This window comes from Heptranchias perlo, chromosome 5 (genome assembly GCF_035084215.1).
Source record: "Heptranchias perlo isolate sHepPer1 chromosome 5, sHepPer1.hap1, whole genome shotgun sequence".
In the NCBI taxonomy this organism is placed as follows: Eukaryota; Metazoa; Chordata; class Chondrichthyes; order Hexanchiformes; family Hexanchidae; genus Heptranchias; species Heptranchias perlo.
The window spans coordinates 111,151,044-111,177,082 of NC_090329.1; the positions used below are offsets into that span (position 1 = coordinate 111,151,044).

Consider the following 26,039-nt stretch of genomic DNA (forward strand, 5'->3'; position numbering starts at 1 on the left):
GTGATTCCTAAGCACTTTATTCATTTTGTGGTCTCCTTTTGCAAGTTTTTTCTCTTTTTAAATGTTGGCTCCTGGCTGGGGTACAGTTCCATGTGCACGAACACCCTCTGGAACATAAGAACATAAGAAATAGGAGCAGGAGCAGGCCAATCGGCCCCTCGAGCCTGCTCCGCCATTCAATAAGATCATGGCTGATCTGATCCTAACCTCAAATCTAAATTCATGTCCAATTTCCTGCCCGCTCCCCGTAACCCCTAATTCCCTTTACTTCTAGGAAACTGTCTATTTCTGTTTTAAATTTATTTAATATAGCTTCCACAGCTTCCTGGGGCAGCAAATTCCACAGACCTACTACCCTCTGAGTGAAGAAGTTTCTCCTCATCTCAGTTTTGAAAGAGCAGCCCCTTATTCTAAGATTATGCCCCCTAGTTCTAGTTTCACCCATCCTTGGGAACATCCTAATCGCATCCACTCGATCAAGCCCCTTCACAATCTTATGTTTCAATAAGATCGCCTCTCATTCTTAACTCCAATGAGCAGAGTCCCAATCTACTCAACCTCTCCTCATATGTCCACCCCCTCATCCCCAGGATTAACCGAGTGAACCTTCTTTGTACTGCCTCGAGAGCAAGTATGTCGTCTTAAGTATGGACACCAAAACTGTATGCAGTATTCCAGGTGCGGTCTCACCAATACCTTATATAACTGCAACAATACCTCCCTGTTTTTATATTCTATCCCCCTAGCAATAAAAGCCAACATTCCGTTGGCCTTCTTGATCACCTGCTGCACCTGCATACTAACTTTTTGATTTTCTTGCACTAGGACCCCCAGATCCCTTTGTACTGCAGTACTTTCCAGTTTCTCACCATTAAGATAATAACTTGCTCTCTGATTTTTCCTGCCAAAGTGCATAACCTCACATTTTCCAATATTGTATTGCATCTGCCAAATCTCCGCCCACTCACCCAGCCTGTCTCTATCCCCTTGTAGGTTTTTTATGTCCTCCTCACTCTCTACTTTCCCTCCCATCTTTGTATCATCTGCAAACTTTGATATGTTACACTCGGTCCCCTCCTCCAAATCGTTAATATAGATTGTAAAGAGTTGGGGACCCAGCACCGACACCTGCGGAACACCACTGGCTACTGATGCCAGTCTGAGAATGAACCATTTATCCCAACTCTCTGCTTCCTGTTAGATAACCAATCCTCCACCCATGCCAGAATATTACCCCCAATCCAGTGATTCTTTATCTTGAGCAATAATCTTTTATGTGGCACCTTGTCGAATGCCTTCTGGAAGTCTAAATACACTACGTCCACTGGTTCCCCTTTATCCACCCTGTACGTTATATCCTCAAAGAACTCAAGCCAATTTGTCAGACATGACTTCCCCTTTGTAAAGCCATGCTGACTTTGTCCTATTAAATTATGTTTATCCAAATGTTCCGTTACTGTCTCCTTAATAATAGACTCCAAAATTTTACCCACCACAGATGTTAGGCTAACTGGTCTATAATTTCCAGCCTTCTGCCTACTACCCTTTTTAAATAAGGGTGTTACATTAGCAGTTTTCCAATCTGCCGGGACCTTTGCCGAGTCCAGAGAATTTTGGAAAATTATTACCAAAGCATCTACAATCCCGACTGCCACTTCCCTCAAGACCCTAGGATGGAAGCCATCAGGTCCAGGGGATTTATCCGCCTTGAGTCCCATTAATTTACTGAGTACCAATTCCTTAGTGATTTTAATCGTATTTAGCTCCTCCCTCCCCCCCCCCCCCCCCCCCCCCAGAGCCCCCTGTTTGTCCAGTGTTGGGATATTCTTAGTGTCCTCTACCGTAAAGACTGAAACAAAATATTTGTTCAGCATTTTTGCCATCTCCATGTTTCCCACCATTAATTTCCCGGTCTCATCCTCTAAGGGACCTACGTTTGCCTTAGCCACCCTTTTTCTTTTAATATAACTGTAGAAATTCTTGTTATCTGTTTTTATATTTTTTGCTAATTTATTTTCATAATCTATCTTCCCTTTCTTAATCAATCCTTTAGTTACTTTTTGCTGTCTTTTGAAGACTTCCCAATCTTCCATCCTCCCACTAAGTTTGGCTACTTTATGTCCTTGTTTTTAGTCGGATACTATCCTTAATTTCTTTACTTAGCCACAGATGGCTGTTATTTCTTTTACACCCTTTTTTCTTCAGTGGAATATATTTGTTTTGAAAGTTGTAAAATAACTCCTTAAATGAACACCACTGCTCATGTACCATCTTACCCTTTAATCTATTTTCCCAGTCCACTTTAATCAATTCCACTCTCATGCCATCATAGTCTCCTTTATTCAAGCTCAGTACGCTTGTTTGAGAACCAACCTTCTCACCCTCTAATTGGATATGGAATGTAACCATGTTATGGTCACTGATTCCAAGGGGATCCTTAACTGGGACATTATTAATTAATCCTGGCTCATTACACAGGACCAGGTCCAAGGTTGCTTGCCCCCTTGTAGGATCAGTTACATACTGCTCAAGAAATCCATCCCTAATACACTCAAATAAACTCTTCCTCAAGGCAGCCCTGCCCAATTTGATTTGTCCAGTTAATATGATAGTTAAAATCCCCCATAATTATAGCTGTTCCCTTATTACATGCCCTGACTATTTCCTGATTAATACTTCCAGCAGAGTTGCAACTATTAGGAGGCCTATATACTACGCCCACTAGTGTTTTTTTTCCCCTTATTATTCCTTATCTCGACCCAAACTGTTTCATTATCCTGATCCTTTGTCCCAATATCATTTCTCTGTATTACAGTGATTCCTTCCTTTATTAACATAGCCACCCTTCCTTCCTGCCTGTCCTTACTGATTTTTAAATACCCTGGCATATTTAATTCCCAGTCATTGTCACCCTGCAGCCATGTTTCTGTAATGGCCACAAGATCATACCCATACGTAGTTATTTGTGCCTTTAACTTGTCCATTTTGTTACAAATGCTACGTGCATTCAGATAAAGAACTTTCAAATATGTTTTGTGACACTTAGTTATAGAATCATAGTTTACAACATGGAAACAGGCCCTTCGGCCCAACATGTCCATGTCGCCCAGTTTATACCACTAAGCTAGTCCCAATTGCCTGCACTTGGCCCATATCCCTCTATACCCATCTTACCCATGTAACTGTCCAAATGCTTTTTAAAAGACAAAATTGTACCCGCCTCTGCTACTGCCTCTGGCAGCTCGTTCCAGACACTCACCACCCTTTGAGTGAAAAAATTGCCCCTCTGGACCCTTTTGTATCTCTCCCCTCTCACCTTAAATCTATGCCCCCTTGTTATAGACTCCCCTACCTTTGGGAAAAGATTTTGACTATCTACCTTATCTGTGCCCCTCATTATTTTATAGACTTGTATAAGATCACCCCTAAACCTCCTGCTCTCCAGGGAAAAAAGTCTCCGTCTATCCAACCTCTCCCTATAAGTCAAACCATCAAGTCCCGGTAGCATCCTAGTAAATCTTTTCTGCACTCTTTCTAGTTTAATAATATCCTTTCTATAATAGGGTGACCAGAACTGTACACAGTATTCCAAGTGTGGCCTTACTAATGTCTTGTACAACTTCAACAAGACATCCAACTCCTGTATTCAATGTTCTGACCAATGAAACCAAGCATGCTTGAATGCCTTCTTCACCACCCTATCCACCTGTGACTCCACTTTCAAGAAGCTATGAATCTGTACTCCTAGATCTCTTTGTTCCAAACTCTCCCCAACGCCCTACCATTAACAGAGTAGGTCCTGGCCCGATTCGATCTACCAAAATGCATCACCTCACATTTATCTAAATTAAACTCCATCTGCCATTCATCGGCCCACTGGCCCAATTTATCAAGATCCCGTTGCAATCCTAGATAACCTTCTTCACTGTCCACAATGCCACCAATCTTGGTGTCATCTGCAAACTTACTAACCATTCCTCCTAAATTCTCATCCAAATCATTAATATAAATAATAAATAACAAATAACAGCGGACCCAGCACCGATCCCTGAGGCACACCGCTGGTCACAGGCCTCTGGTCCGAAAAACAACCCTCCTCAACCACCCTCTGTCTCCTGTCGTCAATCCAATTTTATATCCATTTGGCTACCTCACCTTGGATCCCGTGAGATTTAACCTTATGTAACAACCGACCATGCGGTACCTTGTCAAAGGCTTTGCTAAAGTCCATGTAGACCACGTCTACTGCACAGCCCACATCTATCTTCTTGGTTACTCCTTCAAAAAACTCAATCAAATTCGTGAGACATGATTTTTCTCTCACAAAACCATTCTGATTGTTCCTAATCAGTCCCTGCCTCTTCAAATGCCTGTGGATCCTGTCTCTCAGAATACCCTCTAACAACTTACCCACTACAGATGTCAAGCTCACCGGTCTGTAGTTCCCAGGCTTTCCCCTGCCACCCTTCTTAAACAAAGGCACAACATTTGCTACCCTCCAATCTTCAGGCACCTCACCTGTAGCTGTCGATGATTCAAATATCCCTATTTCCTCCCTAAGCTCCCATAACGTCCTGGGATACATTTCATCAGGTCCCGGAGATTTATCTACCTTGATGCGCGTTAAGACTTCCAGCACCTCCCTCTCTGTAATGTGTACACTCCTCAAGACATCATTATTTATTTTCCCAAGTTCCCTTACATCCATGCCTTTCTCAACCGTAAATACCGATGTGAAATATTCATTTAGGATCTCGCCCATCTCTTGTGGTTCCGCACTTAGATGACCTTGTTGATCCTTAAGAGGCCCTACTCTCTCCCTAGTTACTCTTTTGCCCTTTATGTATTTGTAGAAGCTCTTTGGATTCTCCTTTGCCTTATCTGCAAAAGCAATCTCATGTCGCCTTTTTGCCCTCCTGATTTCTCTCTTAACTCCACTCTGGCAATCTCTATACTCTTCAAGGGATCCACTTGATCCCAGCTGCCTATGCATGTCATATGCCTCCTTCTTCTTTTTGACTAGGGCCTCAATCTCCTGAGTCATCCAAGGTTCCATACTTCTACCAGCCTTGCCCTTCACTTTATAAGGAATGTGCTTACCCTGAACCCTGGTTAACACACTTTTGAATGCCTCCCACTTACCAGACGTCCCTTTGCCTGCCAACAGACTCTCCCAATCAACTTCTGAAAGTTCCTGTCTAATACCATCAAAATTGGCCTTTCCCCAATTTAGAATTTTAACTTTTGGGCCAGACCTATCATTCTCCATAGCTATCTTAAAACTAATGGAATTATGATCACTGGTCCGAAAGTGATCCCTCACTAACACTTCTGTCACCTGCCCTTCCTTATTTCCCAAGAGGAGGTCAAGTTTTGCCCCCTCTCTAGTCGGGCCATCCACATACTGAATGAGAAATTCCTCCTGAATACACTCAACAAATTTCTCTCCATCCAAGTCCCTAATGCTATGGCTGTCCCAGTCAATGTTGGGAAAGTTAAAGTCCCCTACTATTACCACCCTATTATTCTTGCAGCTGTCTGTAATCTCCTTACATATTTGCTCCTCAATTTCCCGTTGACTATTTGGGGGTCTGTAGTACAATCCTATCAAAGTGATCTCTCCCTTCTTATTTTTCAGTTCTACCCATATAAACTCAGTGGGCGAACCCTCGGATATATCCCCTCTCACGACTGCCGTGATGTTCTCCCTAATCCAGAACGAAACTCCCCCTTCTCTCTTACCTCCTGCTCTATCTTTACTATAGCATCTGTGCCCTGGAACATTGAGCTGCCAGTCCTGCCCCTCCCTTAGCCATGTTTCAGTAATAGCTATAACATCCCAGCCCCATGTACCCATCCATGCCCTGAGTTCATCTGCCTTGCCCATCAGACTTCTTGCATTGAAATAAATGCAGTTCAATCTAGACTTCCCTTGGTCTTTGCCCTGCTTTCTCAGACCATCTGTCCGGTCATGTTTTGTACACTCTCCCTTACTGCCTTTTGTTTCTGTCACCACACTACTTCCCACTGACTTCCTGCATCGGTTCCCATCCCCCTGCCACATTAGTTTAAACCTTCCCCAACAGCACTAGCAAACACTCCCCCTCGGACATTGGTTCCAGTCCTGCCCAGATGCAGACCGTCCAATTTGTACTGGTCCCACCTCCCCCAGAACCGGTTCCAATGGCCCAGGAATTTGAATCCCTCCCTCTTGCACCATCTCTCAAGCCACGTATTCATCCTAGCTATCCTGTCATTCCTACTCTGACTAGCCCGTGGCACTGGTAGCAATCCTGAGATTACTACCTTTGAGGTCCTACTTTTTAGTTTAACTCCTAACTCCCTAAATTCAGCTTGTAGGACCTCATCCCGTTTTTTACCTATATCGTTGGTACCTGTATGCACCACGACAACTGGCTGTTCCTGCTTTTTCCTTTTTTAACACTCTTTACCTTTTACTCCATATCTTCTGTCCCTTCCTGACGCGCTTTCCTCTGTCTCCCTGCTCAGGTTCCCAACCCTCTGCCACAGCTTTGATGCTGGATTAATCGCCTTACGCCTTCTAGTTTTCATTTTATCTGTCGTGCCTAAAGTACACTTTCTTTCCGCTGCTCTACGCTTTTCCCTTTCACTTGTTCTTGAACAACTGTTTGTACTATTTGTATTGTAGATTTCCCCTGGGTCTTCCCCTCCCTTCCTGCTCTCAACTTTATTCCCTTCTGACTCCCCGCTCAGGTTCCCATCCCCCTGCCACTCTCGTTAAAACCTTCCCCAACAGCACTAGCAAACACCCCCGCGAGGACATTGGTCCTGGTCCTGCTCGGGTGTAACCCATCATGCTTGTACAGGTCCCACCTTCCCCAGAACCGGTCCCAATGTCCCAGGAATCTAAATCCCTCCCTCCTACACCATCCCTGCAGCTACGCATTCATCCTGTCTATTCTCCTGTTCCTATACTCACTAGCACGTGGCACCGGTAGTAATCCTGAGATCACTACCTTTGAGGTCCTGCTTTTTAATTTATCTCCTAACTCCTTAAATTCACCTTGCAGGACCTCATCCCTTTTTTTTAAACCTATGTCGTTGGTACCAATATGGACCACGACTACTGGCTGTTCACCCTCCCCCTCCAGAATGCCCTGCAGCCGCTTTGGTACCTTGCCAAAGTGACCATTTTTAGCATGTAAGCCTGGAAGATGAGTGTTAATAGGCAAATTTCCTGCTTCTTGCTCCTATTGGATCAGTCCCTATAGCCTTTTGCCTTGTTTTAATGCCTTGGGAACTACCACATCAGTATCGACCAACCCAAGTTCCTCTAATGGTGGTCACTGTTGCATACCTCCTGAGCCTTTAGCTTTTGTTCTTTCTTTGAATCTCTTGCTGAAGATGGTACTGGTCTGTCGTGTGGGGACTTTCACCTGTCTAAAGCTAAAGGTAAGTGACTTCCCTCTTTTTTTCCCCCCTTGACCACGAACCCACAACCAAATATCAAAACATCATCTCCCTGCAAAAATGGATGGCGATTCTGCTTTGCATGTTGGTATATCCCCATACTCTCTGCCCATGCTCCAGCTTTTTTTTTTGCGCTCTGACATTTACGCTCTTTCTCTCACTCACTGTCTCATATACTTCTCGCGTGTGGAGAATGCTGTTCGACAAAAAAGGAAGTATATTTGGAGTCTTTAAATGGTGATACCTTTGGGTAAGCATACTGAGGACAGTTACTCAGCCCAACAGTGTAAAGAAAATTAACTTATCTGCATTTGAAATGACGGTGTCGTCAGGACTATGTAGTGATCTACAGGATGCAAGATGAGCTATGTATCTCAAGTGAACTGACCCAACTCTTGCCATTTTAACCATGGGTTATGATCAGTGCTCTCAGTCGGATGTATATGGTACCCTGCAGCTACTTATGTTCCACTCGTATCTCAGTTTGAAAAGTGGAATGGTAGGTTCCACTTCGTTATCATTTAAAATTGTATATGTATTGTAGACTGTTTCACATGCTTTCTGTTCTCCATGTCCTACATTGCCATATATTTAAAAAAAAGTTGGTGTTGCCATGTTCAGTACAAAATTGATTAATTTAAACTATTTGCTCGTGCTCGGTTATGATCAGTCATGCCAGGTTTCAGTGAATTCCAGGTATTAATGGTTTCAACAAAACTTTTTTAAAAGATAAAGTTTTATCAAAAATAAATAACAAGATGACTTATTTAGAAACTTCATGGAACCTATGCCCAAACTGCCAAACTTCCCCTGTCCTCACTCAGTCTCGTACTTTGTATAACCTCCCTCACCCAAAGCCATCCTCATCGTTCCGGCCCCATGGCCTCTGTACATCCTGATATTTCTCCTCTGACCACTTCCTTGTTTCTTAGTTGTTTTCTCCAACTTCCTTCTTACCAGCCTCCCATCCTCCTTCCATAGACTCCAACTTGTTCAAAGCTCAGTTGACTGTATCCTATCCTGCTTGCCATCATCCTCTGTCAATCTATACTGGCTTTCAGTTCCCCAAGTAATCAAATTTGAAATCCTTGTTGTTAGATCCTTGTCCTCATCATCAAATTCCTCCATGGGGTATGTATCCTCCTCAAGGATTATCCACCGTAACTTTGTAATGTCCTCCAGCCTTCTGTGCCTTCCCATACCCTTTAAGTTGTATGACTCTGGCCTTCTGTGCATTACTCCCCTCGTTGCTGCAGAATTTGTGTAAAGCTTTTAGCTGCCTTGGCCCGACTCTCTCCCCTAAACTCCGCTACCTCTTTACTACTTTCTCTGCCTTTAAAAGCTGCCTTAAAATATATCTTTGTGACCAAGCTTTTCCTGAAATTGCAGAGAGAGATGCTATTGGATTTATTTGGGCTTGGTGTTAGCTATATGGTAGTGTTGGGTAAGACTGTGGCTTCTCCAATGCTCCCTCTTATTATCTACCAAGCATTTAATAGTGCGGATGATTGGTACACTCATGGCAGCCAGAAAATACATTTCTACCAATACATTCACAATACAATGTGGAAACAATTCATCCTTTGGCTAGAACCAGTGTGATCCAGTTTTGCATAAGATCAAACCTATTTATAATCCACAAATTTGGGTCTGAATTTAAGCCTCTGCCAAAACTGCTCACTATTCCAGGATCATCCTGGAATGCAAAAATACCTCTGGCTTCTCTTCACTACAAACAGTTGCCTTAAACCCTTCTCCCCTCCAAGAAGTGCGAGGAACTCATGCACTTTAGATTGAGACCATTCATTCAGCTGCCTCCCTCCCTTCCCTTAGCCGCCCTTACTCTGAACTCTCATCATTCTCTAGTTTCTCTCTTTTCTCCTCATGCCCTTTCGGAACTCATCTTGACCATGAGACCCACCTAGTCCCTCCAAACTGCTGATCGTCCAACTTCCCTTTCTGGCTCCCATGTTGGCTGATGTTCTTAACAGTTCCCTCTTCGGTACCGTCCCCTTCAAATCTGCCGTCATCACCCTCCTTCTCAAGAAACCCACTCTTGACTCCTCTGTCCTTGCAAACTACCGCCCCATCTCTAACCTCCCTTCCCTCTCCAATGTCCTTGAATGCGTTGTTGCTTCTGAAATCTGTGCCCATCTTTCCTGCAACTCCATGTTTGAATTCCTCCGATCAGGTTTCTGTCCCTGCCACAGCACTGAAACACACACATGACATCCTGTGTGACGGTGACCATGGTAAACTATCCCTCCTCATCCTTGACCTGTTTGCAGCATCTGATGATAAGGTTGATCACACCATTCTCCAACGCGCCTCCTCCATCGTCCAGCTGGGTGGGACTGCGCTCACCTGGTTCCATTTTTGCCTATCCAGTTGTGGCCAAAGAATCACCTGCAATTCCCGCACCGTTACTACTGGAGTCCCCCAAGGATCTATCCTTGGCCCCCTCCTATTTCTCATCTACATGCTGCCCCTCAGCAACATCATCCGAAAACATGACGTCAGGTTCCACCGTATGCTGACGACATCCAGCTCTACCTCACCACCTCTGTCGACCCTTCCACTGTCTGATTTGTCTCATTGCTTGTCTGACATTCAGTACTGGATCAGCCAGAATTTTCTCCAACTAAATATTGGGAAGACTGAAGCCATTGTCTTTGGTCCCGGCCACAAACTGGTCCTTGGCCACCAACTCCATCCCTCGTCGTGGCCACTGTCTGAGGCTGAACCAGACCGTTAGTAACCTTGTCGTCCTATTTGACCGTGAGATGAGCTGCCGACCGCATATCTGCTCCATCACCAAGACTGCCTACTTCCACCTCCGTAACCTCTGCTCGTCTCTGCACCCGCCTTAGCTCATCTGCTGAAACCCTCATCCATGCGTTTGTTACCTCTACACTCGACTATTACAAAGTTCTCCTGGCTGGCATCCCATCTTCCACCCTCCATAAACTTGAGCTCATCCCAAACTCTGCTGCCCGTATCCTAACTCGCACCAAGTCCCGCTCTCCTATCACCCCTGTGCTCACTGACCTCTATTGGCTCCTGGTCTGGGAATGCCTTGATTTTAAAATTCTTATCCTTGTTTTCAAATCCTTCCATGATCTCGCCCCTCCCTATCTCTATGACCTCCTCCAGCCCTACAACTCTCTGATCTGCGCAAACAAGGCAAGGGAATACACAATAAATAGAAGGATACTGAGCGGTGTAGAGGAACAAAGGGACCTTGAAATGCATGTCCACAGATCTCTGAAGGTATCAGGACAGGTAGATAAGGTGGTTTAAAAAGGCATATGGGATACTTTCCTCTATTAGCCGAGGCATAGAATATAAGCGCAGGAAGGTTATGCTAGAACAGTATAAAACATTAGGGCACAGCTTAGTACTGCGTACAGTTCCTGTCAGCACATTGCAGGAAAGATGTGATTGCACTAGAGAGGATACGGAGGTGATTTACGAGGATGTTGCCAGGGCTGGAGAATTTTAGCTATGAGAAAAGATTGGATAGGCTGGGATTGTTTTCTTTGGAACAAAGGAGGCTCAGGGGAGATTTAATTGAGGTGTATATAAAACTATGACTGGTTTGGGTCGAGTGGATTTCGTTTAGCAGAGAGGTCAGTGACCAGGGGGCATAGATTTAAAGTAATTGGTGGAAGGATTAGGGAGGAGCTAAGGAGAAACTTTTTCACCCAGTGGGTGGTGGAGGTCTGGAACTCATTGCCTGAAAGGGTGGTAGAGGCAGAAACCTTCAACTCATTTTAAAAAGTACTTGGATGTGCACTTGAAGTGCCGTAATCTACAGGGCTACGGACCAAGTGCAGGGAAGTGGTATTAAGCTGGATAGCTCTTTTTTGGCTGGCACGGACACAATGGGCCAAATGGCCTCCTTTTGTGCCCTAACTTTCAATGATTCCAAATGTGGAAACCTTTGCTACAGCTTAATTTACCTGACAAATTGATGCAAGACACTGTCCCCATTTAAGAATGTCAATCTGATTCTTTAATGCTTCTTTTACACTGTAGCGGCAGCTATAATGTGGGCTCGAACTAGGCTATACCCTGTTTACACTGCTCACTGATTCTTCTGCCCAGGAAAACTTTCTGCATGTACTGTTTCATGCACAATTTGTAGTTTAGCCTAAACTATATTGTCTGAGTGTTTTTCTGGGTTTTTCAAGGATAATTGTTGATTTGCAGCATGCTCAGCTATGTGAAGGTAAGTTTCAGATCACAAACGGTTTGCTTATGGAAGCTGCCTTTTGCCCTGAACGTGAATAAGAGACTGAATTGTAACACGAAGGTCCAGTGAATAAATCACTCGGACTGGTTCAAACTCAAGTTCTGTGTTCTATTGTGTTGCACTTTTTTTTTTCAGTTGCTATCTGGCTGTGTTTTTACATCGAACAATACACTTTTCTTTCTCTTTTTGGTAGTGCATCATAATGAGCAACAGTCTCTGTTGATGCGACTGTTGCTACTAGCGTCCTACCACTGAGAACTGCATGTGTACACCTGCCCAAATCACTTGATGGCATTCATCTGGATAGAATCCTTTTGGTTCCGACACTCTTTAGCTGCAACTTGTGCTACAGTTGATTGTTGTCAATGCTAGCAATACCGTCCTAAGGAATATTTAGATGGCTCAATACCGCAGTTCCAGTAGTGCATTTGAATGCCCTAATATTTTTAAATAAATAAACGTGATGAGGCCATAGATCTTTCCACTGAAATGTATTTAACCAAGATAAACTAGTTGAGTAGAAATGGGTTATGCTTTTAAAATTCTGGTATTTTACCTAAATAGTATGTTAGGTTTTACATCCATTGAATTACGTTGTTGAAAGTGTGGTCACTTTGTTTTGTAGGTGCAAACAGCAGACATTTTGGGAATAGTAGAGATCTTTTTTGGTCTTGCTGAGATATGAATGTTTTGGCCAGAGTACTATTGTAGCATGCTCCTTCAGATTGTTACTCAGTGGATCATATGTCTTTATCTCTCAGTTCTCAGCTTTCCACATGGCAAAAATCCCTATATTCTGGGACCTGAGGTCAGTTATAATGTGTTTCTTGGCCTTGCAGATGGGTATTTCCAGGTCTTCAGGGGACAGGCTCCGTGCGCCGGAGGTGCCATGATCGGTCAAGCCTGGCCATGTGCTCAAACAGCAATCCTTTTGGCAATAATGACACAGGAGATTGAGTGGTCATCTTTATGACTTGACTATGGGTGATATGGTCACACCACTGTATGCCGTATATGTGACAAAGACACCACTGGTCCACTGTCACTGGGAGAACGCCCTGCTTTTTTTTCAAAAACATACCTTGAGATCTCCTGCTTGAACATGCAGAACTTTGTTTAATATCTCATCTAAAATATAGCACTTTTGACGAGTGCTCTCTTCAGGACTGCATTGACGTATCAGCCTGGATTATAGGGGGGGATTTCCCTGGGTCTGTGACCAGGAGCACGCGATCATATGGGTGCAGTGAATATTGGAAACTTGGGTGAGTTGGAGTGCACACCTGTAAAGGAACCTGCCCAATTTCTTGGTTCAGGTTTGGTGATTGTACAAAGTGGCCATGTATCGTAATGTGAAGTGCATCAAAATGATGCAAAAAGTACACAGCCAATACTCATAAATTGCCTAGTCATTTATTTTGGAGGTTCCTGTAATTCCCTCTGTGAAAATATATCATGGGATGATATAGTATGGTGCTTCATTGCATGTTGCCATAAAGGGATGTACATTTGTGCACTGATGGTAAGCTCCCAATATCTGCCTCTGTTAGAGGAATTGATCTGTAAGCTTAATATTTTCCTACACAAGATAAATATGAAGACAATGACAGCTTTTGAACTCTTGGCAGTCTGACTTTGGCGGAGTCCTTGGGAGCAGGTTGCCATTAGTGGGAATAGTCTACTTTTTGAGTGGGTGGGGAACAGTGTTGTCATGTGCTTACTTCGCATATTGATATCAATACACTGAGAAATTAATGAGCCGAGTCAATCCACTCCAGTAGCTTATCTCCACAAATTGTACCCCCCACCACCACCTGTGACTCATCCATGTGCTGTCCAATTCAAACTGCACTCTCCATAAGTGAATATTGTAAACCTTTCATATTACCATCACAAAATCCTAGTAACAGCACTGGCCAGAAGTTGTGAATTATTGTCAAAGCTAAGCACGTAATAAATATTTGGCTGTTGAGTTTGAAGCTTCAGTGATTTGGTATAGTTTATAACCAGAGCTTTAAAGCCTCAAATATTTGAGGGCGACTGAAGAGTCATGTGACATTGCACCTCAGATTTTCACAAGTTACCAATCTCATTCAGCTTATGACACATTTTCAAGTGATTGTCTGTCACTTCAACCCAAGTTTATCTTGGACCTTGCGGATGGAAAAAGGGCAAGGCATGCAAGAGGAAACAAATCACCTGGGGGTGGGAGTAGTGGTGTGGGAAGGGGGGATGAGAGAAAAATAGTTTAGCACTAGTGCTTGAATAACTCATTTAATATAAAATGCTTCTTGTAATGTGTTTTCAGTAGTCTTTATAGATCAATATGTCATGATGGATTATGGAGTCTGAACAAACAGGTTCTTAAAATTTCAAAAGCTCTTTATGAAAAAAAACTGACATAATGCAATTAAGTGCCTCAAAGGAACTAATAAGTTGGTGGCTTAAACAAACCATTGGTTCAGTTATCTGACATTTCTTCTAACACTGCTAAACCTACTGACCTGAACACATGAGCCATTTAACTGGAGCAGTTTCCATAATATAACTTATGTATGCAATGTGCAATCTTTTGAGTTTTATTGGATTTTAATAAAAGAATATGCTTAAATAGAATCTTAATTTCATATTCTGTATTTTGACAAGATTTTTTTCTATAGGTAGAGATATAGGCAATCTAAACTTTTCACTTATATTGCACATGGTTTGTGTCTTCATTTAAAGCTTTTGTCGATGTCCTAGTAACCTAAAAAGAGCAGTGTGCATGTATGCAATAATTAATGCTTTGTCTTGTATGCACAGTGTCACTCTTTCAATTGCTGCATTTCTACAGGATACTGCCATTGGTTACTTTATTGGCTCACATTTTTGCTGGGCAGAACAGCAACAGCAAGATACAGTTGCATGATTTCCTGAACTTGATAACGCACCAGTTTCCCAGAAGTATTTCAAAATCTGCCACATTTTGTTAAACTTGATGCGACAACAGTGATTCGAATGATGGTGCAGATTTTAAAAAACGGACCTTCTTTGGGATTGCTACTCTTTGACAAAGGCAGAGATCTGGTCATAGTTGAACCCAAAGATGGTTACTTCATAGGCATCTGACTTCTTTCACTGACTTATTCGGATCAGCCAGGCAGTTTTCAATATGAAACCACCTCTGCAAGAATGTGTGGTTAGTCCTTCTAGATAGTTGTTCCTGCAATTTAGCAGGATTTATCATACTTCAGAAAGAATCATGGAGACAAAAAAAACACAAAGGGCCTGTTAGGAAGAGTGCAAAATGGTCGCAGTTGCACAGGCCTTTGTCTTTTTCACATGCTTTTGAATAGTTTCAAAGATGTTAATTATCATCGGATGTATAGTCAGTGAACCCAAATGTTTTCCTAGCAGTTTCTGGAAAGCAAGATGAAATTTGTACTTACTGTGCAAAATGGTATCCCTTGTTAATTTGGAACTTGTGTTGGGCTATTAGCACCACCAATATGAATGAAATGTATCTCTGATCATTATTTTATATATTATAATTGAGTGGGTTGCATCATTCCATTTCAAAATGCATGTTATGTTCTTGTCAAAGGAAAACTCATTGTTAAAATGTTAGCATTTGGTTGCAGTACTTGTTATGTCTGTAGGTTTGCACTGTGGTAGTTAGTTGTCAAGTAACTTCAGCTGCTAAAACAACAGCTATCTAGCAGGTTGAGATTAACACCAAAAAACTGGTTATGTCTGCATGCATATGTAGGCTCCGGCCACTGAGTATCACTGCGGAGCAGTTTTAAGTATTTGAGCCTCCTTTGTGATAGCCATTAGCTATCTTAAAACATAAATAGGAACAGGAGTAGACCATATGGCTCCTTGAGCCTGTTCCGCGTTTCGGTAAGATCATGGCTGATCTTCAACCTCAACTCCACTTTCCTGCCCGATTCCCATATCTCTTGATTCTCCTAGAGTTCAAAAATCTATTCCCCGGCATTGAATATACTCAACAACTGAGCATTCATAGCACTCTAGGGTAGAGAATTCCAAAGATTCATGACTCTGACAAAATTCCTCCTCATTTCAGTCCTAAATGTCTGACCCCTTATTGTACCTTCATACAATCTTAAAGCACAGAACGAGGCCATTCGGTCCATTGCGACTGTGTTTGCTCTTTGAAAGAGCTATTTAATTAGTTCCACTCTCCTGCTCTTTCCCCATAGCCCTACAAATTTTCACGGTGACTACCGGCAGGGACTAGCACATGCGCACTTGGGCCCAGAGTGTTGGGCCGAGCATGAGCATTGTAGGTCACCAACTGCCCTCACGGCCAGTCACTAAAAGTGCTGACTAGGCCGAGCACCACAATGTGGAAAATTGCCCAGGTATGTCCTGTCCACAAAAAAGCAGGCCAAATCCATTCCGGCCAATTACCATCCCATCAGTCTACTCAATCATCAGCAAAGTGATGGAAGGTGTCGTCGACAGTGCTATCAAGCGACACTTACTCACCAATAACCTGCTCACTGATGCTCAGGGCCGCTTGGCTCCAGACCTCATTACAGCCTTGGTCCAAACGTGGACAAAAGAGCTGAATTCCAGAGATGAGGTGAGAGTGACTGCCCTTGACATCAAGGCAGCATTTGACCGAGTGTGGCACCAAGGAGCCCGAGTAAAATTGAAATCTATGGGAATCGGGGAAAACTTTCCGGTGGCTGGAGTCATACCTAGCACAAAGGAAGATGGTAGTTGTTGTTGGAGGCCAATCATCTCAGCCCTAGGATATTGCTGCAGGAGTTCCTCAGGGCAGTGTTTAAGGCCCAACTATCTTCAGTTGCTTCATCAATGACCTCCCCTCCATCATAAGGTCAGAAATGGGGATGTTCGCTGATGATTGCACAGTGCTCAGTTCCATTCGCAACCCCTCAAATAATGAAGTAATCCATGCCCGCATGCAGCACGATCTGGACAACATCCAGTCTTGGGCTGATAAGTGGCAAGTAACATTGCCTGGCACTTGTCTGGCACGAATGACCATCTCCAACAAGAGAGTCTAACCACCTCCCCTTGACGGTTAACGGCATTACCATTGCCGAATCCCCCACCATCAACATCCTTGGGGGGGTCACCATTGACCAAAAACTTAACTGGACGAGCCACATAAATACTGTGGCTACAAGAGCAGGTCAAAGGCTGGGTATTCTGCGCCGAGTGACTCAACTCCTGACTCCCCAAAGCCTTTCCACCGAGGCACAAGTCAGGAGTGTGATGGAATACTCTCCACTTGCCAGGATGAGTACAGCTCCAACAACACTGAAGAAGCTCAACACCATCCAGGACAAAGCAGCCCGCTTGATTGGTACCCCATCCGCCACCCTAAACATTCACTACCTTCGCCACCAGCGCACCGTGGCTCCAGTGTGTACCATCTACAGGATGCACTGCAGCAACTCGCCAATGCTTCAACAGCACCTCCCAAACCTGTGACGTCTACCACCTAGAAGGATAAGAGCAGCAGGTACATGAGAACAACACCACCTGCACGTTCCCCTCCAAGTCACACACCATCCCGACTTGGAAATATATCGCCGTTCCTTCATCATCGCTGGGTCAAAATCCTGGAACTCCCTTCCTAACAGCACTGTGGGAGAACCTTCACCACACGGACTGCAGTGGTTCAAGAAGGCGGCTCATAACCTTCTTAAGGCCAATTAAGGATGGGCAATAAATGTTGTCTTTGCCAGTGATGCCCACATCCCATGAACAAATTTTTTTTTAAAAGTAGTCATAAGGGGGGAGAGCAGAGCCTGGAGAAAGGGGAGAAAGGGGAGAAGTGGGATGGGTGGGGTAGGGGCAGAAGGAAAAGATCAGAAGCAGCACGGAGAGCAAAAGCAGGGCGAAACGGGGATGGTGGGAGCGGAAGCATGGGGGTGAGGGTGGGTGCAGAGCAGGGGGGAAGGGGGAGCGGAAGTCTAAGGGAAATGAGCAGCAGCAGGGGGGGAAAGGAAGGAGTAGAAGGGGAGAAGCTGGTTGGCGGGGGAGGAGAAGGTGGTGGTGCAGAAGAGAGCAGGGTGGGGAGAGAATGTGATCCTGATCTAAGGGATCGGGGGTGGGTAAGAGGGAGAATGTGGTCCGGATATGGATCAAGTTCTCTTTTATCCTCGCACCACCCCCACCCCCAAATTAAGGGGGGTTGGGGGTTGTGTGTGTGTGTGGTCGTGGCCCCTCCCCTCCCCTCCGTTCGACCTGGATCGCAATCGTGAGCATGAACGGCAGCAAGCTGATTTCTTGGAAAGCCCACACATGCATAGCAAGTGACGCCATTCACGTACGTATGTTGGCTGCCGCTCCAGACCTGTGACCATTACTTCCATTTCCCCCTTTTTTTTTTCCGCATGTCCCCTTTCATTTTCCCCTCTCGAGTACTCTGCTGCCCCCCCCCCCCCCCCCCCCCCCCCCCCCCCCCCCCCCCCAATCCTTACCCTCAACCTTCCTACTTTCCTGTCTCTGTCCCAGGCTTGACTCCCTCTTAGATAAGCCTGTAGCTTCCCTCTGTTGCCATCCTCCGAAAAGCCCATCGAGGCACTCGTTGCTGCCTCCTTACAAGCAGCTGCCCCATCGTACCCTCACAGACTTTCCCGCCCAGCTAATCTTGCCAATCTCCTTCCCGTCCCAGCGCTGACCCTGTGGACTCTGCCAGCGGATCAGCTATCACCGCCACTCTCCGCATCTCCCCTCAGAATGTCCGTTCGCTTGTGATCAAGCTCTTGCCATCCATGAGCTTATTGTGGATGCTTGCATCCACATTATGGCCTTGATGGAAACCTGGCTGACGGGTGATGATAACTTCCCCCTTAATGAAGCTTCCCCGCCTGACTATATCTTCCACCACTTGCCCCACCCAGACTGCCATGGTGGCGGTGTGGCCCATATCACCAAATCACACCTTGGTTTGTCTCCCTACTCCTCTGGCACCTTCTCCTCTTTTGAGCATCTCATCTTGTCCACCCCTTCCTTTTTTAAAATCCTCATCTCTACCACCTACCCAAGGACCATGCCAAGTTTCTCAAATATCTTCACTGCCTTCCTCCCTCAGCCTCTGCACCGAGCGACTTCTCATGCTCATGACTTCAATCTCCATCTTAATTCATTATGCACTCTCGCTTCTGAGTTCACTGCCCTCCTATCCTCCCATAATCTCCCTCCCTACCCATATTCACCACCTCGACCTTGCCATCTCATGTGGCCCTCTATACCTATCATGTCAATCACAGATAAGGCCATCTCTGATCACTTCCTTGTATCCCTCTCCACCATATCCCCTTCCCCTTCCCCTTCCCCTTCCCAATCCCACTACCTTCTGTATTTGTCCCTGGAAAAAACTCTTTCCCCCAAGTCACTTAGGACAGTACTTTCAAATTCCCAACTGTCTAGCTTTTGGCCCTCCTTTCACCATGACATTTCTGCAGCTACTGATCTTCTCAATCACACCCTCCCCTCCATCTTTGATGCCCTTGTCCCTATTAAAACCATTATGTGCTCTACCCTGGTCATTCCCCCTGGCCACACTGGTCTCCACTCCCTTAAGTCCAAAGGATGCAGACTTGAATGTTTATGGCAGACAACTGGTTTAGCCATTCATCGCCAGATCTGGCTGGACCACGTAAAACACTATTGGGTCCTGATCTCCTCTGCCAAAACTGCTCACTATTCCAGGATCACCCGGGAATGCCAAGATAACCCCCTGCTTCTCTTCACTACAAACTGTCTTAAACCCCTCTCCTCTCCCCTCCCTCCTCCACCGTCCCCTCCAACAAGTGCGAGGAGCTCATGGCCTACCTTATCACTAAGATTGAAACTATCCGTTCAGCTCCCTCTGCCATTATCCTTTATGCCCCGAGCCCACCAAGCCAAACTACCCCTACGATTCCTCCCTGCTCTAACCCCGAACTTGCATCTTTCTCTAGTTTCTTTCCTATCTCTCCTCATGTCCTCTCCGAGCTCATCTTGACCATGAGACCCACCTCCTGCTCCCTCGACCCTATTCCCACCAAACTGCTGACCACCCAATTTCCTTTCCTGACCCTTATGTTGGCTGATATTGTGAACGGTTCCTTCCCCTCAGATATTGTCACCCTTCTCCCTTCTCTCCTCCCCCCCCCCCCTCCCCCACACGTTCATATCTGCTGTATCACCCTCCCCACACCTCAAAAAACCAACCCTTGACACCCCCCCCCCCCCCCCCCATCCTTGCAATCTACTGCCCCATTTCCATCTTCCCTTTCCTTTATGTCCTTGAAGGTGCTGTCGCCTCCCAAATCCCGAGCTATCTTTCCTGCAACTCCATGTTTGAATCCCTCCAATCACGTTTGTGCCCCTGCCACAGTACTGAAGCAGCCCTTATCAAAGTCACAAATGACATCGACTGTGACTGTGGTAAACTATCCCTCCTCATCCTTCTCCATCTGTCTGCAGCCGTTGACAGGGTTGACCACACCATCCTCCTCGAACACCTCCTTTACAGTCCCACCCAGCTGGACGATACTCACCTGGTTCTATTCCTATCTATCCAGTCGTAACCAGAGAATTACTTGCAGGAGTGGGAAGAGAAGCCATTGCACCGTTACCTATAGAGTCCCCAAAGGATTTATCCTTGGCCCCCTCCTATTTCTTATGTACACTGATGACATCCATCTCTACCTCACCACCACCTCCCTCGACCAGGGGTCTTCAGGATGTTTTACCCCCCTCCAAATTTGGCTGGGATCCCAGGCACCTTGTACAGGCTGCTGATGCAGTAGATCCCAGGATCAGGACATTTCTCCCTCTGTGCAAAAGTACCCTGGGGTGGCAATGTAGCTGGAAACCCAATGAACAGAAAATGAACAAATCACATCTTTTTGGCAGGGCTCCAGAATTGGGCATAATCCCAGGTGAGGGCTTCAGGAGATACAACTGATCTTGGGATATCTGGCTCAGCTGGCTTACTGTACATACATTGACCATTTTGAAAATGGGATACCAAATAAAGAACACCTGATGTAAGTCCCTTAGGTGTCCCTAATTTGCAGCTTTCATTGTATATAGAAGTGAAGGGTAGGCATACTCACATTGCTGCTCCCCCTAATGCCAGCCTGTGCTCAGTTGGTAGCACTTTCACCTTTGACTCAGGTTGTGGGTTCAAGTCCCACTCAGTGCATAATCCAGACACTTCAGTACAGTAGTGAGGGAATGCTGCAGTGTCAGAGGTGCTATCTTTCAGATGAGATGTTAAACCAAGGCCCCATCTGCCCCCTCAGCTGCTAAAAGATCCCATGGTACTATTTCAAAGAGCAGAAGAGTTCTTCTTGATGTCCTGGCAAATAGCCCTCAACCAACAGCAATAAAACAAATTATCTGGTCATTGTCATATTTCTGTTTGGGACACATTGGCTGTCATGTTTCCTATATTACAACAGTGAATCGACTTCAAAAATAATTCATTGTAATGTGCTTTGGGACATGCTACGGTCGTGAAGGGGGCTATATAAATGCAAGTTCGTTCTTTTACATTTGGGATTTCCTCCTGCATAGACAGTTAGAAGTTTCAAAGATCTTGTTTGAAGAACACAAATTTCAGTGGCAGCCACATAATTCAACTAAGGCTTCCTGGCTTCACCGCTCTTTGTCACTTAACTTTTTTCAAGAAAGCGATTATGGAATTGGAACTTAATGCCCTTAAGCTGTCTGGGGGTTGCTATATACCTTTGTGAAATCTGCCTATGCCAATGTGTCTAAATGTAGGAAGTCCCTGAAAGAGTACTGGAGTCCCAGCTTTCAAATAAAAAAAATCATATCCTGTCCTTGCAGAGAGTATTCAGCCATTCAAAAACTGGGTGAGCCAGTGTAGTGTGTAAAGTGTTCAGAAGGGGGAAACTGCACTCCAAGGTGTGTGTGTAATCTGTGCAACATTTTGCAGCTTAAACAGTGGTTAAAGACCTTTCCATACACGAGTACCAAATTTCATTATGGAAATTTCATCACATAAACCAGTGGGTCTTTAATATGATCTAACTTCCTAATCGCCGGGGGAGAATCTGTCACTACATTGGGACAGTTTTTCTGTGGTTCACTGCTTTTATGGCCTTGTTCCACAGGCATCTACTTTACAGCCAGTCTTCAAAATGGATGGAGGAATGGGTCTAAATGGCTTAGGATACAATAGCCTAGATTTGTTACAAGTCCAGTATTCTTTCACGAGTTGTGTATTGTCAGTGCAAATTGAGATTCCAAAAAATCTGCTCACTTTTAGCATAACTGAGCATTATCTGGCAAAGCATAAAAAAAACCTTTCTTTTCTAATCATAGATGAAGGTCAGAGGTTAAGTAGGACAAGGCACAGCAGTAGATTCATTGAGCTGAATTGCAAAACATTAGTTTTCCTGGTTTTGCTTAAATTTTTGATCGTAAATATCAGCCATATCATAGATTGGAACATCTCACTGGAGAGGGAATATATTGTTTTGACTTACAGCAGCAGATTCTAGAGTATCTGATCTTTGATACTTAGCAACGGTCTTCTGATTTTGTAACTGCGGGCTGTTGCTGGAAAAACTCACCTAGTTTTCCTTGAAGAATTGGATGTTTAGTCTCCAAATGGTGTCACATCTTGGAAAGCTTCAGGATTTCCGTTAATAGAACACTGCTGCTGACCGAGGGCATGTGAAATTAAACTGCCGATAGTTGGAGTAATTTTTCTATATCTGTGACTTACTGAAATGTCATTTTTTTCCCCCCTGCAATTTGAGCCACAGTTGCATTTCATTTCAAAAGCCAGTGCATGTCATATAAATCTTTATACATATTCCTCAGACAAAATCTATAGGCTGAGAACCACTGGGCTATGGCTTTTAATCAGTGGGATCAAAATGTGGTCAGGAAAAAGAAATGAAGGTCTACTCTTATCAATATTTGTTTTGTTTCAGAAAATTGAATGAATTTCATTTTAAGTGTAGCCTACTCCTAGAAGCACTCTTTCCACCTTACCCTTAAATGTTCTAGCCACCCCTGACATTGTTTCCTGAGGTGCTCTCCCATCCTCAAGCATTCCTCCTTGCCACTTCACATTGACATACTCCTCATTGCCTTTCCCAGTTCCTATCCGAAGCCATAGCCTTGCTCCAGGAGTGGACTCTCTGAAACTACTGCTGGCAGAATGCTTGAGCAGGTTAAAAAAAAATAATGTGAATCGTTACCTCCCATTCCTAGATATCTATGTAATTTCATATCAGAAGACTAAAAAAAAGACTTTTTTAATGAACTGGGGCCTGAAGAGTGAAAGTGGGCTCAACACTTAGCACGTCCACTTAGTGTAGAGCAAAAATCAATAAAGCTTACATTGCACAGCTATGTTAGCTATGGATTCAGTTCTAGAGGACTGGATGATTGCAAATGTTACCCTTCTGTTCAAAAAAGGGGAGAGGGATGAACCTGGCAATTACAGGCCACTCAGCCTAAGGGTGGTGGTGGGGAACTTTGAGACAATAATCCAGGACAAAATTAATTGGTATTTGGAAACACATGGGCTAATAAATAAAAGTGAGCATGGATTTGGAGGCCAATCATCTCAGCCCCAGAACATTGCTGCAGGAGGTCCTCAGGGCAGTATCCTTGGCCCAACCATCTTCAGCTGCTTCATCAATGAGCTTCCCTCTATGATAAGGTCAGAAATGGGGATGTTCGCTGATCATTGCGCAGTGTTCCATTCCATTCGCAACCCCTCAGATAATGAAGCAATCTCTGCCCGCATGCAGCAAGACCTGGCTTGGGCTGATAAGTGGCAAGTAACATTCACGCCAGACAAGTGCCAGGCAATGACCATCTCCAACAAGAGAGGGTCTAACCACCTCCCCTTGACATTCAACGGCATTACCATCGCCGAATCCCCCACCATCAACATCCTGGGTGTCACCATTGACCAGAAACTTAACTGGACCAGCCACATAAATACTGTGGCTTCAAGAGTAGGTCAGAGGATGGTGTTCTGTGGCGAGTTTGCTCCTGACTCCGAAAGCCTTTCCACCATCTACAAGGCACAAGTCAGGAGTGTGATAGAATACTTTCCGCTTGCCTGGATGAGTGCAGCTCCAACAACACTAGAAGCTTGACACCATTGAGAACAAAGCAGCCCACTTGATTGGCACCCCATCCGCCACCCTCAACATTCACTCCCTTCACCGGTGCACCGTGGCTGCGGTGTGTACCATTGACAGGATGCACTGCAGCAACTTGCCAAGGCTTCTTCGACAGTACCTCCCAAAACTGCAACCTCTACCACCTAGAAGGACAAGGGCAGAACATGGGAACAACACTACCTGCACGTTCCCCTCCACCTCACACACCATCCCGACTTGGAAATATATCGCCGTTCCTTCATCGTCGCTGGGTCAAAATCCTGGAACTCCCTATCTAACAGCACTCTGGGAGAACTTTTTTTTATTCGTTCATGGGATGTGGGCGTCACTGGCAAGGCCAGCATTTATGCCTATCCCTAATTGCCCTTGAGAAGGAGGTGGTGGTGATCTGCCGCCTTGAACCACAGTGCTCTGAGGAAGGGAGTTCCAGGATTTTGACCCAGCGACGATGAAGGAACGGCGATATATTTCCAATTTGGGATGGTGTGTGACTTGGTGAACGTGCAGGTGGTGGTGTTCCCATGTGCCTGCTGCCCTCGTCCTTCTAGGTGGTAGAGGTCACGGGTTTGGGAGGTGCTGTCGAAGAAGCCTTGGCGAGTTGCTGCAGTGTAGCCTGTGGATGGTACACATTGCAGCCACTGTGCGCCGGTGGTGAGGGGAGTGAATGTTTAGGGTGGTGGATGGAATGCCAATCAAGCGGGCTGCTTTGTCCTGGATGGTGTAGAGCTTCTTGAGTGTTGTTGGAGCTGCACTCATCCAGGCAAGTGGAGAGTATTCCATCACACTCCTGACTTGTGCCTTGTAGATGGTGGAAAGGCTTTGGGGAGTCAGAAGGTGAGTCACTCGTCGCAGAATACCCAGCCTCTGACCACCTGCTATTGTCGCCACAGTATTTATGTGGCTGGTCCAGTTAAGTTTCTGGTCAATGGTGACCCCCAGGATGTTGATGGTGGGGGATTCTGCGATGGTAATGTCTGGCGCGAATGCTATTTGCCACTTATCAGCCCAAGCCTGGATCATTTCCAGGTCTTGCTGCATGCGGGCCTGGACTGCATTATCTGAGGGGTTGCGAAGGGAACTGAATGCTGTGCAATCATCAGCGAACATCCCCATTTCTGACCTTATGATAGAGGGAAGGTCATTGATGAAGCAGCTTCACCACACGGACTGCAGCGGTTCAAGGCGGTGGCTCATCACCACCTTCTCAAGGGCAATTAGCGATGGGAAATAAGTGCTGGCCTTGCCAGTAACTCCCACATCCCATGAACGAATTTTTAAAAAAATTTGTTAAAGGAAAATCGTGTTTGACTAACTTGATTGAGTTGTTTGAAGTAACGGAGAGGGTGGATTAGGGTAGTGCAGTTGATGTGGACTTCAAAAGACATTTGGTAAAGTACCAAATAATAGACTTGTTAGCAAAATGAAAGCCCATGGGATTAAAAGGACAGTGGCAGTGTGGATACAAAATTGGCTAGGGGACAGAAAGCAAAGAGTAGTGGTGAACGGTTGTTTTTTCAGACTGGAGGGAAGTATACAGTGGTGTTCCCCAGGGGTTGGTATTAGGACCACTGCTCTTTTTGATATTTATTAATGACCTGGACTTGAAATTATACCCAAGGTTTGCAGATGACACGAAACTCGGGACTGTGATAAACAATGTGGAGGCTAATAACGGACTTCAGGAGGACATAGACAGACTGATGAAATGGACAGACACAAGGCAGATGAATTTTAACGCTGAGCAGTGTGAAGTGACACATTTTGGTAGGAACAATGAGAGGCAATATAAACTAAATGGTACAATTTTGAAGGGAGTGCAGGAACAGAGACACCTGGGTGTGTATGTACACAAATCTTTGTAGGTGGCTGGACTAGTTGAGAAGGCTATTAAAGCCCAGGATCCCTTATGCTTTTTTATTAATAGAGGCATAGAGTACAAAAGCAGGGAAGTTATGCTAAACCTTTAAAAACACTGGTTCGGCCCCAACTGGAGTATTGTGTTCAATTCTGGGCACCGCACCTTAGGAAGGATGTGAAGGCCTTAGAGGTTGCAGAAACGAAGTCCCCAAATGGTTCCAGGGATTGGGGACTTCAGTTTCATGGATAGACTGGAGAAGCTGAAGTTGTTCTCCTTCGAGCAGAGAAGGGTAAGAGGAGATTTGATAGAGGTGTTCAAA

The 26,039-nt window shown here is 45.0% G+C and overlaps 1 protein-coding gene across 3 annotated transcripts in view; it reads left to right on the forward strand.

Annotated features, from left to right (window-relative positions):
- Window positions 1-26,039, forward strand: part of foxo3b (forkhead box O3b) — a 105,071-nt gene that overhangs the window by 30,405 nt on the left and 48,627 nt on the right. The gene's annotated exons all lie outside the window — the stretch shown is intronic.